The sequence below is a fragment of the Notothenia rossii genome (genome assembly GCF_949606895.1).
Source record: "Notothenia rossii genome assembly, chromosome: 1".
In the NCBI taxonomy this organism is placed as follows: Eukaryota; Metazoa; Chordata; class Actinopteri; order Perciformes; family Nototheniidae; genus Notothenia; species Notothenia rossii.
In genome coordinates this window covers 38,914,623-38,924,911 of record NC_136912.1, presented here as the reverse complement: position 1 = coordinate 38,924,911, position 10,289 = coordinate 38,914,623, and the positions used below count along the sequence as shown (strand labels likewise).

Here is a 10,289-nt window from a genome sequence, read left to right as displayed (position 1 = left end):
GGATGCTCAATGCCCATTTCATTTTGACAGCATTCAAGAAGCTGGTTATGGTTCACCAACGATTTACATACATTTTTGAAGTTCAATTTAGAGGACCACTGTTTAAAAAAACAGTGCTTTGACTCAAATCTCATGCACATATGCCTTGTCAAAGGACCCAGAGAAAGAATTTGGGTAGGGAGATGCAACATGTAATGTTGCTTAGGCGTTACATTTTTGTCAGGAAAAAGTTGCTTAAACTGTTTTAGATGCTGCTCAATCATTTGTTTAAGTCTTAATACAGTTTGCAGAGATATGACAGGCGCAAAAACTATTTGAACTGTCTCAATTAATTCCAAAATAAACTTAACGTAAATATTTCCCTTCATATTGTTCAACAGAAAAGGCATGATCTTTAACAATATCAGCATTTGCCCAGAAGACTGTTTAAGTTTGTTATCATTAGATGACAAGGTATTGACACTGACAGGACAGGGCTTGTCTCGTACATCAATAGATGAAAAAGGAAAACTCTGCATGGCTGAATTGAAAATGTCCAACTCCATTTGTCCTGACAGAATAAGGTATTTTAACACACACTTAATTTCCATGGGTGCAACACCCTCAAGAATTATGTGCATTATGTCCTGTGGAGTTTGCTGAATGAGGTCAAAGGCTGGAAATTCAACCAGCTTGCTTTTTCTGTTTATTCCGTAGGTGGTTTTAAGGGCAGATTTCAAGAACTCTGTTCTGGCCCTTTCTATTTCAATGCACTGTCTAATGTGCTTTTCCACTGTCCTTTTAGTGAAACTTTGTTCGTTAAAATTGATTTGCATGTCCTCAAAGGTACATTCAAAGTGCCTGCACTTGCTATATGCAAAACCAACTCCTTCCTTAAAGCCAGCGAGCTCATGTTGCGCAAGTGTGTCACCACATAGTGAAATTAAAGCACCAAATAAATCCATTTCACCATTCTGTGTTTGTATTTTGACACCATTGTACAGCAATTTTAAGTCTTTATCAATTCTTTCTAAAACAACATCAACACCACACTGGTCAATATCATTCGCTTTTGCTATAGCAAGGAGTCTAATTGCTGCAAGCTTCGATCTAAACTTGGGGTCTATGTTTCCTAGAGTATAATAAACCATCAGTAATTTGTTTACAGAAGCATGTGACCCCAAGGGGTTGCATATCTCTATTTCATCAGTGTACAAGATCAGCTGCAAAGCAGTAGGTTTTATTGAAAACAGAGGGTGAGATTTAAAAAGACTCCCATCAACAATGTCATACAAAAACCCATCTTTGTTGCAGCTTTGTGGTGCAGTGTTGATCATATCAAAGATTCTGGAGTTGGACAACAACTGTTGTAGACTATTAATTAGGGGTATATAGTAAAAACTTTTGTTTTTGATTACAAGAACTCTTGAGTCTCCCTTTTTAACTCTACAAACTTTTTGAGACACAACTATTTCCTCTGGTTTCACTGGGTTAAAAAGATTCTGAATGTTGCTATCCTGCATGTATGTGGTGGCCATTAGGGTGAAAGGATCCTGAAAATGATCAAATGTTGCTAATGCTTCCTCTTGGAGCTGCGCCGTACTCCCTGAATGACTCTCGAAGACCCTTTTCATTTTGTCTCTCAAGGTATCCAGAAGAGCTGCTTGATACTGTTGGACCCCAGAGACAATATCGTTGACACTCCTCTGAAAGAGAAAATAAAAAAAATTAAATACATCAGAGTATGCATTTACAGTCCGAGTGTCCATAGCTAACTAACATAAATAAAGTGCCCCCATGTCTGAAAACAAGGTTGAAAATGACATACAAAGATTATCACCACTCTTCAACCCCTTTGACTACAGGCACACTTACATTCATTATGTCACTTAGCAGACACTTTTGTACAAAGCAACTAATAGATGCAATACCTGGGACAGGTGGCATTTTTCACGGACATTGATGGCAAATGCAACTGCACGTCTGGAAAGATTTCCGCCAGATGTATCAGCTTCTTCCTGGAGACATATTCATAGTAATATTACACAATTAGAAGAAAGACTAGTTAACTCAAGTGTTGTATGTTTGAGTAATATTATCATGTAAGATTTGCTTTTAAACCAGCAGCCCCTGTCCAATATGTCTTATTTAAATAGTGTCTGTGAAAATAATTACAGGAAGAAGGTCCTGTGTTCTGGCTAGTGAAAATTGCTATTTCAACCAGTGGCGGCTGGTCCATAGAGGCAGAGGAGGTTGCTCCTCCTCTATTTTTGAGAGGCAAGAGGAAGATCAAATCATCAATCAATCATTGTTTTACTGCTTAAGTTTTCATTGGACAGAATAAAGTAGAGATAAGTAGCCAACTAGTGTAGTAATAATAATAATTAGTATTTATATAGCAATGTCCAGATTAAAAGATTTCCAGAGTAAAAATAAAGAAACCCATATAAGACCCCCCTTCGCTACTAGTAACTAGGTAACTACAATTCTCAGTAGCTTGGCGGTAGCGTCACTATTTCCTGAATCAAGTAACTTTTCAGTAGCTTAACTCTTTTATTGATCAAGTAGTGTGGTAACGATCACTGAAGCTATTTTTTATATGGCTTAACACAGCAGAGATCCCATAGCACGTGAAGGCACCATTAAAGTAGCTTCACATGTAGTGAGCTACTTTTGCGGTGTTTGTGTAACTTAGCTTGCTACATTTGACTGGTTGGTAGCTTCTGTGTAGTGAAGCTCCATAATGGTAGAGTAACTGGTAGCTTAGCTCACTACATTTTCAAAGTAGCTTGCTCAACACTGCATCTTACCTGATCAGGAGGTTGAATCGGGAATTCCTCAAGCTGTTGCTCCTGCTGTGAAGGGACACATGTGCTGACTTGACTGTTGGTCCTTTGCATCCCTCGTGTTGCAGTGGCACAACCAGAAAAAATGGGCATATCAAAATGTTCAAGTCCAACTCTAGATGGTTCGGATGCAGTTGTCATCAACCCAGAAGGCGGGCTTCCATTTTCAAAATACAGAGCATGTCTACGTCTGATGTGGTAGTAGAAAGAGTTGAAAACTCTGTATTCTTCGGTACATCCATTAATTCCACATACAACACGGAAATCTGGACTGCAGCCATGTGCCTTGTTAATATGGCTCAGCAGAGACTTCAATGTTAACGCAAATAAAACAAAGCAAATCACACACCGCCAATACGCCATGTTCCTCAAAATCTTCTGAACTGAGGAGGAGATGGAAGCTGACAGATTGATGTGACAGACAAAACATCTGCTAAAGGCAAACTTGAACCACAGCCTGCGCCAGTACTGTAATATCTCCTAGTTCTACTTTTTGGCGGGCTTTGGCACGTTGGTTGGGTCAAACCATATTAACAATGGGGGGGGGGAGGTCTCTGATATATCCTTTTTAGTATGTGCTGCGATATGAAAAATACAAAAAGCATATGTATTAGCAATTACAAACACTATCGTCACCTTTTTCCCCTCAAATGCTTAATTTTATCATCCCTATTTACTCAGATTATTATTTGTCGAAGGAGGAGTTCAACTCACTACTGTATCATTGTCAAGTAGCACGTTCACGAGGTTAGAAAGAAGAGGTCACAGAAGAAGAGAAGAGAAGAGAAGAAGGTCACACATTTGAAGAGAAGGTGTGTATTCATATTATAATAAAAGCGCATTAATTTGTCACGGTACCAATATTGCTGGGTTAAAAATGCAATAAATATTATGTCTGTTAGCTAGCTAGCTAGCGCTACTAGTGAGCTAGCGCTGTTAGCTAGCGCTGTTAGCTAGCTAGCTAGCGGCGATGCTAACGTTGTCGTTCGGGTTAGCAAATCATTATAGACTGCTGAATTAATCCACTAAAATTGTCAGTTGCTTCTTTTTTACACCAGCATAGTGGTACGTTTATTAAATAATGAATTAAAAACGACATGTATAACTTTTATTTGTATCGTGATGTGTTCACTGGTCCCACAACTTCCATTACGCAGTCAAAATGGTAACTAAGAGTGGAAAGTGTTCAGTGTTTTACACTGAACTATTTGACCGTTATAATGAACCATGCGGGTACTACCGGTAGGCCTATAGTGCACACAAATATTTCATGCTTCAGATTGGAACACATTTATACACTCAAAACAGTAAATGTAAGTACAGAAGTATGCAAATTGAGATACAGCAAGGGACAGATAGCTGTTTTGTCAGTATTGACTAAAACCAGTGTGCGAAATAGAGAGGCGAAGTCACGCCCATCTACTTCCGGTCCATGGGACCCCGGAAGCGAAAAATTATACATTGAATTCAATGGAGAGAGAAAACGTATCTTTTGATCCCGTTTGAATTGTGCCACGAACTACACATATGATGTTTGTCAATCTTAAACAATCATTTCCATGTCAAAAAAGTCACATTTTGTCGTAAAACTGTTGAAATATAAGACTATGAAAAATACGCGACTACAAAGACTACAAATCCCAAATCCCATTCTGGGTCGCGTATGTGATGTCACAGGCGATAATGCTCCAAGTGGTTGCGACTCGTAATTAAAGCGAAGAAGAAGATTTCATAACTGATTTATTCCCTCCAATAAATATAAGAGATTGCTCCAATAAATTCACTTTTACAAGATGCCCGTGTGCTTTGTACCATGTTGTAATCACAAAAGTGATCATACCACTTGCTCGTTCTATCGCTTCCCGTCTGATGAAAGGACCAGGACTCGCTGGATCAGACATATCAGGTAATATCATAGGTAATATACATGTTGTGCATGGAACATAGTCAAGTTAGCTACCTAGCTAGTAGCGACGAGTAGCGAGCACGTTAGTTAGCATTACATTACTTAGCCTTGTCATTTTTAGTAGCCTTACCATGAAGTTATTATTTTATTACATGAAGTACACCAAAATGTTAAACAGTAAGAGTAGTCATCATGGTAAGTATTTTGTGAAACATTTGAAGAGTAGCCTACTGCGCCCTCCACCGGGTGCTAAGAAAGCAGTTCAGGGAGAGTCGAAGGAAGGCAGGCAGGCAGGGAGCTTTGCATGACATTCTTCTGGACATGTGTCATTGTGATAACAGTGAGGGTGAGTCAATCTGTTTGTTGGAAAGACAGTAGTTGAGTGATTACTGAGAGAAAATTATTAAAATAGATAATTATTCAGTGTTGTTACTTTAAAGTGTTGTTACTGACCTTTTTCTCTTTTATTTTCTTTACCTCACCTGTAACTGCTGAGACCCTGAGGAACATGCACACTGACCTGCTCTGGCAACCTGATTTCCACTGTACGTAATAGTATTTGGTTATGGTATATTATTTATATACATCAAAGGCACAATGCACCCCCCAGAGACACACATGTATTGAGTGTGATATTTTGCTTAGGTCATGTGAAATCATCTTTACACACTAGAAAACTGTAGGAGCGGCAACTTGATTTGAAAATTGAATTTTTAATATCCGATAATAAAGTTGATCTGTTTTCTTTATTCTTCTCTCTTCCCAGCTCCATCCATCACCGTTCTCTGTTCCTGCAGGTCCTGCTTGCTAATCAATGCTTTATTTTTTTACACAATTACAAATAAAGTCAATGTATTGTATGACATGAAGTTGTGCTTCATTCTGAGTCAATAATACATTCATTCTGCCTTCAACTGCAAAATGATTGTGGACTACACCGACATCCATGTAGCTGCCCCCCCAGTAAGATGAACCAAGCAAAGTTGACAGTCAACATACAGCTGTACTCTTAAGTTGACATTAAGAATTTGTGAAATATTGGTAATTATTTGGAAAAAATGACTGACGATGCAGAAAACTTTTTTTATTTAGGAACAGTGGTCAGGTGAAGCATTTATCACTACATATGTGTCACACTTAAAAGGCCAAACACACTGTTTGGCCTTTTAAGAGCTCTGTCTCACTTCCTCACTCTTGGTCCTCTTCTACCTGGAAATAAAGACAACTAAAACACACACAAGCTGAATGTTACAAGTGCTTCACAAGATAAATAAAAGAGTGCACACTGTTTAAACTATGGGCAGGGGGGCTATTTGGCAGGTTTAAATGATTGTTAGTAATGAATTATATAATTTTCTCATTGTAGACGAGCAGACAGGGAGCCAGATGAGAAAAGCAGAATATGCAGCTGCCATTTTCCTCATGGAAAAGAGAAAGGGCCAACTGTATTTGAGTGGACCAAAGAGAAAGGGAGCTTAGCGGTTAATCAGTCCAGTGACCACAGCTACAGCAAAGGGCCTGAGTCTGCAGAAACTGACCCCGAATTCTCCAGCGTGCAGTCCGCAGACACCGAACCTGGACCCTCCAGTGTGCAGTCCAGTTGTTCCGCAGACCTGGCAGGGGATACTTGGATGCGAATGGCCAAATATTCAGCAGCAGGCTTACCTGATGATGTCATCCGTATGGAAACAGGGCTTCCTGACCAGGCCATGTTTAAAAGGGTGGCGGGGTTGGTGGAGCGCTTTGAGGGCTCCATTGTGTATTACGCTGGATGGAAAGTGGAGGGCATCCTGCTGGCAGACCAGGTTTTCATGGCCATGATGAAGATCCGGCAGAATTATCCTCACCTGCACCTTGCACAGCTGTTCCACTGCAGTACCGCAACAGTGGGTAATGTGGTGAACACCATGGTCCATCTGCTCCACAGGTTGCTGTTCGAAAAAATGATGTCCACTGTGCCCAGTAGGCAAAAAAACCAAAACAGCATGCCTGCTGCTTTCCAGTCCTCTGCATTCAACTGCAGAATGATTGTAGATTGCACCGACATCCACGTGGCCGCCCCAAGTCAGATGGACCAAGCCAAACTGACGTACTCCTCCTACAGAGGGATGCACTCCTTCAAAGTGCTCATCTCTGTGGCCCCAAATGGAGTCATCAACTTCTGCAGCCAACTCTTCCCGGGCTCTGTGTCTGATAAGGCCATTATGCAGCATTCAGGCATTCTGGAACATTTAGTGGCTGGCGACCTTATCCTGGCAGACAAGGGCTTTTTAATTTCAGATATTGTGCCTGCGGGTGTGATTGTGAACATTCCCCCTTTCCTGAACAAGGGTAAGTTCACAGAGAGTGAAGTGAGAGCTACCAGGGAAATAGCCAAGAACAGGATCCATGTGGAGAGGGCAAATGCCAGAATAAAGGAGTTCAGGATTCTGGACCTGATCCCTTGCCACCTCAGGAACACTGCAAATGTGCTGGTACAGCTTTGCTGTGCCTTGGTGAACCTGCAAAATCCCCTGATAAAGGAAGTAGCCAGCACCCTCACCGTTGACTAAGCCAGGGGTTCCCAAACCTTTCAGCCTGCGATCCCCGGGGGGAGCATCCAGCTGGCCCGCTGCATCCGCGGAGAGGGCTTAAACTGCTGAGACCAGCCCAAAGTCACACAACGGCTCTTTTAAGAGCCACCTACACCTTTTTTAAAGAGTTACAATCCTAAGTTATTATAATGATTACACTAGTTCATATTTTACTCAGTTTACTGAACTGTGATGCATGAAACCAGAAGGGGAATTGTTGAGGTTTACTGAAGTTACAAAGACATTAATAGATATGAGTATAACAGGTCAGTGTAAAAACAAGCTTCTGTCAGTCATGAATCATTCAAACTATTTATATAACCATGTAATACAGTTATGTAGTAGGTCAGTAAAAGTAATTCTTTATTTATATGTCTTAAATATCATTTATTTTAGAGGGGCCTGAGACTTAACATGTTCATTGCCCAAAACTGCACTGTAGTTATTGTGCATGTGACAATAAGGCCTTAATATTAGGGCTGCACGATATCAGGAACACATAACACGATAACACTTGCGATATTTGAACAAAAACGTATACATGCAGCATTATTACTTTTCCAACAACATGGGATTGTTTATTAGTTAAATATCGTGTGTGTGTGTGTGTGTGTGTGTGTGTGTGTGTGTGTGTGTGTGTGTGTGTGTGTGTGTGTGTGTGTGTGTGTGTGTGTGTGTGTGTGTGTGTGTGTGTGTGTGTGTGTGTGTGTTTGTTTGTGTGTTTATTTACATGTCCTCCTCCCTACTGGCCAACACAGGGAGCATATGCTGAGTGTAGAAGTTCTCCAGGAGGAGGAGATTTCCATGCCATGCAGGGTCTTTGGGGATGGGGATGATGATCGCCTCCTTCGTGGTCCACACAACAAAGTAGCAGAGACTCCGGTCTGTGATGTGCAGCTGCCCTTGGACCTGATGCCAGTATGGGTGATTCTTCTTGAGAATGTATGACCCACCCTCCTCACGGAGACAGAAGGATGGTAACTGGACTGCCTCCGCGATGGTCATGTTCCTCTGGCTGTGTGGACACTTCACCTCCAGCAGGGCAGATGTTTGCACAAGTCCATCAGGTGATGCTCCCAAAACACCCGACTCACTCACAAATAGACCAGAGTCGATCACTGTCACCCGATAGGCCTGCAAAAAAGCCTTCACCCCTTCGGCCTCGTTTACAACTCCCCAGTTGACAGCCATGACTCCGTCTAAATTGTACCCCCCAAACACCCTCTTCATGAGGGACGCGCATGGAGTGGATGAAAGTCCCGACCTCAGCACAGCACCAACATTGCTGGCTGTCAACCTGCCCTGCCTTTGTAACTGCCACTGAGGATTTGTCCGCTGTCCTACGGTGGCTGTCTGGATGGCAGCTTGCTGGTCTCTGCTCAGTCGCATTGAGGCAAGAATTGCCTCAAGCCCCCGACCCCCATGCTCCTTCACCAGCTCCGGCACGGTGAAAATGGCCTGATGTTGAGGCTGCAGCCCTGGCTCAGGTGACAAAAGCCATGCCATGCCACACTGTGTGCCCCTCAGTGCAGACCTGAACCAGTCTACATCCTCAGTAGCGATGTCTCTGGCCAGTGGGTTGTATGTCTCCTCTTGCTGTTGGTAGAGTTGAGACACCGGCTGGACTACTTTTGAAGTGCCAGGCTTCCTCCACTGGCACTCAACTTCTGTGGAGCTGATCTGCCACATGGCAAATATTGCCAATGCTGCAGCGTGGCTGCATTTGTACATCCCCCGTGCACAATCACAGACAGCGCTCTGCATCGCGCCATCGTCTCCCATGTAGATCTGTACAAATAAAGTAAGTACCATGTTTGTTAACATGCTATAATAGATTGAATGAGCAATACAAGGATGGTCCAGATCTGGGGGTGGGAGGGTTTATTTTTCCATAGTTTTGTCCATGTGTCTGATTGTTGTTATTGTTTGTTTTTCTGTATTTTTTTTAATTTGTGTTGTATTGGTTGTGATTGTACATTGTATTTTTTAAATGTGTATTGCATTTTTGAAAAACATTTTATCAACAAAAAAAAAGGATTTGGTCAGGATCTAGACTCAGTGTGTAGTTTATTAATTAATCAATGCTCTCTATATTAGGAAAACACATACCAGTTTACCAGAGGGAGTCACACACAGCTGTGCCTAGATAACCAAACAAATTGACAAGATAACCAAAATCCTTGAATCTACACACAGCAAATAAACTCAAATGACACAACGAGATGTAAAAGGAGATCACACATACAGTATAGTCGATATAAAACTGGCCGCTTCAATCTGAAGAGCAACTAAAACAAAACACGGGAGTGTACCTTGTTCTTGTGAACACTAATGTTATCCACAGCATACACACCCGTATGCAGTACACCCGTTCTAGGTTCTGATTGGCTCTACAGAAGATCCCACCGTCTACCTCCAGAAGAGATCTCTGTCCAGCCCCGTCTTACTTGTTGATGACTCCAACTGCCTTGTCGCCATAGGAACCACTCCCATCACTACATTTGCCAAGCAAGACCTGCATGAGGGTTTGCTATATCTAATGGCCTATTACTACACAATACATCTCACTTATCCGAAGTGTGTTGCAACCATCCTTTCTGTTATTCAAACAGAAATATTGAAGGACACTATCCATGACCGAGACGCCACAGCCTCATACAAAAAAGCCATGGCTGAGTGGAAAGCTTTCATTGGGGAGTAGATCTTGGTGGTAGTTAGGTTCCCAACCTGTTTCTACAATGCTCACCCGCAATGTCTGTCGAGGTTGGGAGAGAATAACATCCCAGAAAACAACTCACGTACAAAAACAAAGTTGCAATATTCAGCCCATCATTTCCTTCCAGTCCTCCTTTCCTCAAACTGCAGGTAGCTGCACCTTCAAAGTAAGCGTCACTTGCCATAACCACCTCTCTGTGGGCATTGCCCACATTCAGCCAGCAGGATGCCCACCTTTGTTTTGAAGGTGCAACTAGCAATACAAATGTA

The 10,289-nt window shown here is 41.9% G+C and overlaps 1 long non-coding RNA gene across 1 annotated transcript; it reads right to left on the bottom strand.

Annotated features, from left to right (window-relative positions):
- Window positions 1-817: 817 nt before the first annotated feature.
- Window positions 818-3,091, bottom strand: LOC307018162. Its single transcript, XR_013802351.1, has 3 exons — window positions 2,790-3,091; window positions 1,911-1,997; window positions 818-1,685 (listed from the first exon to the last, which is right to left on the bottom strand). It is a non-coding gene; the product is annotated as an uncharacterized lncRNA (long non-coding RNA).
- Window positions 3,092-10,289: the final 7,198 nt, after the last annotated feature.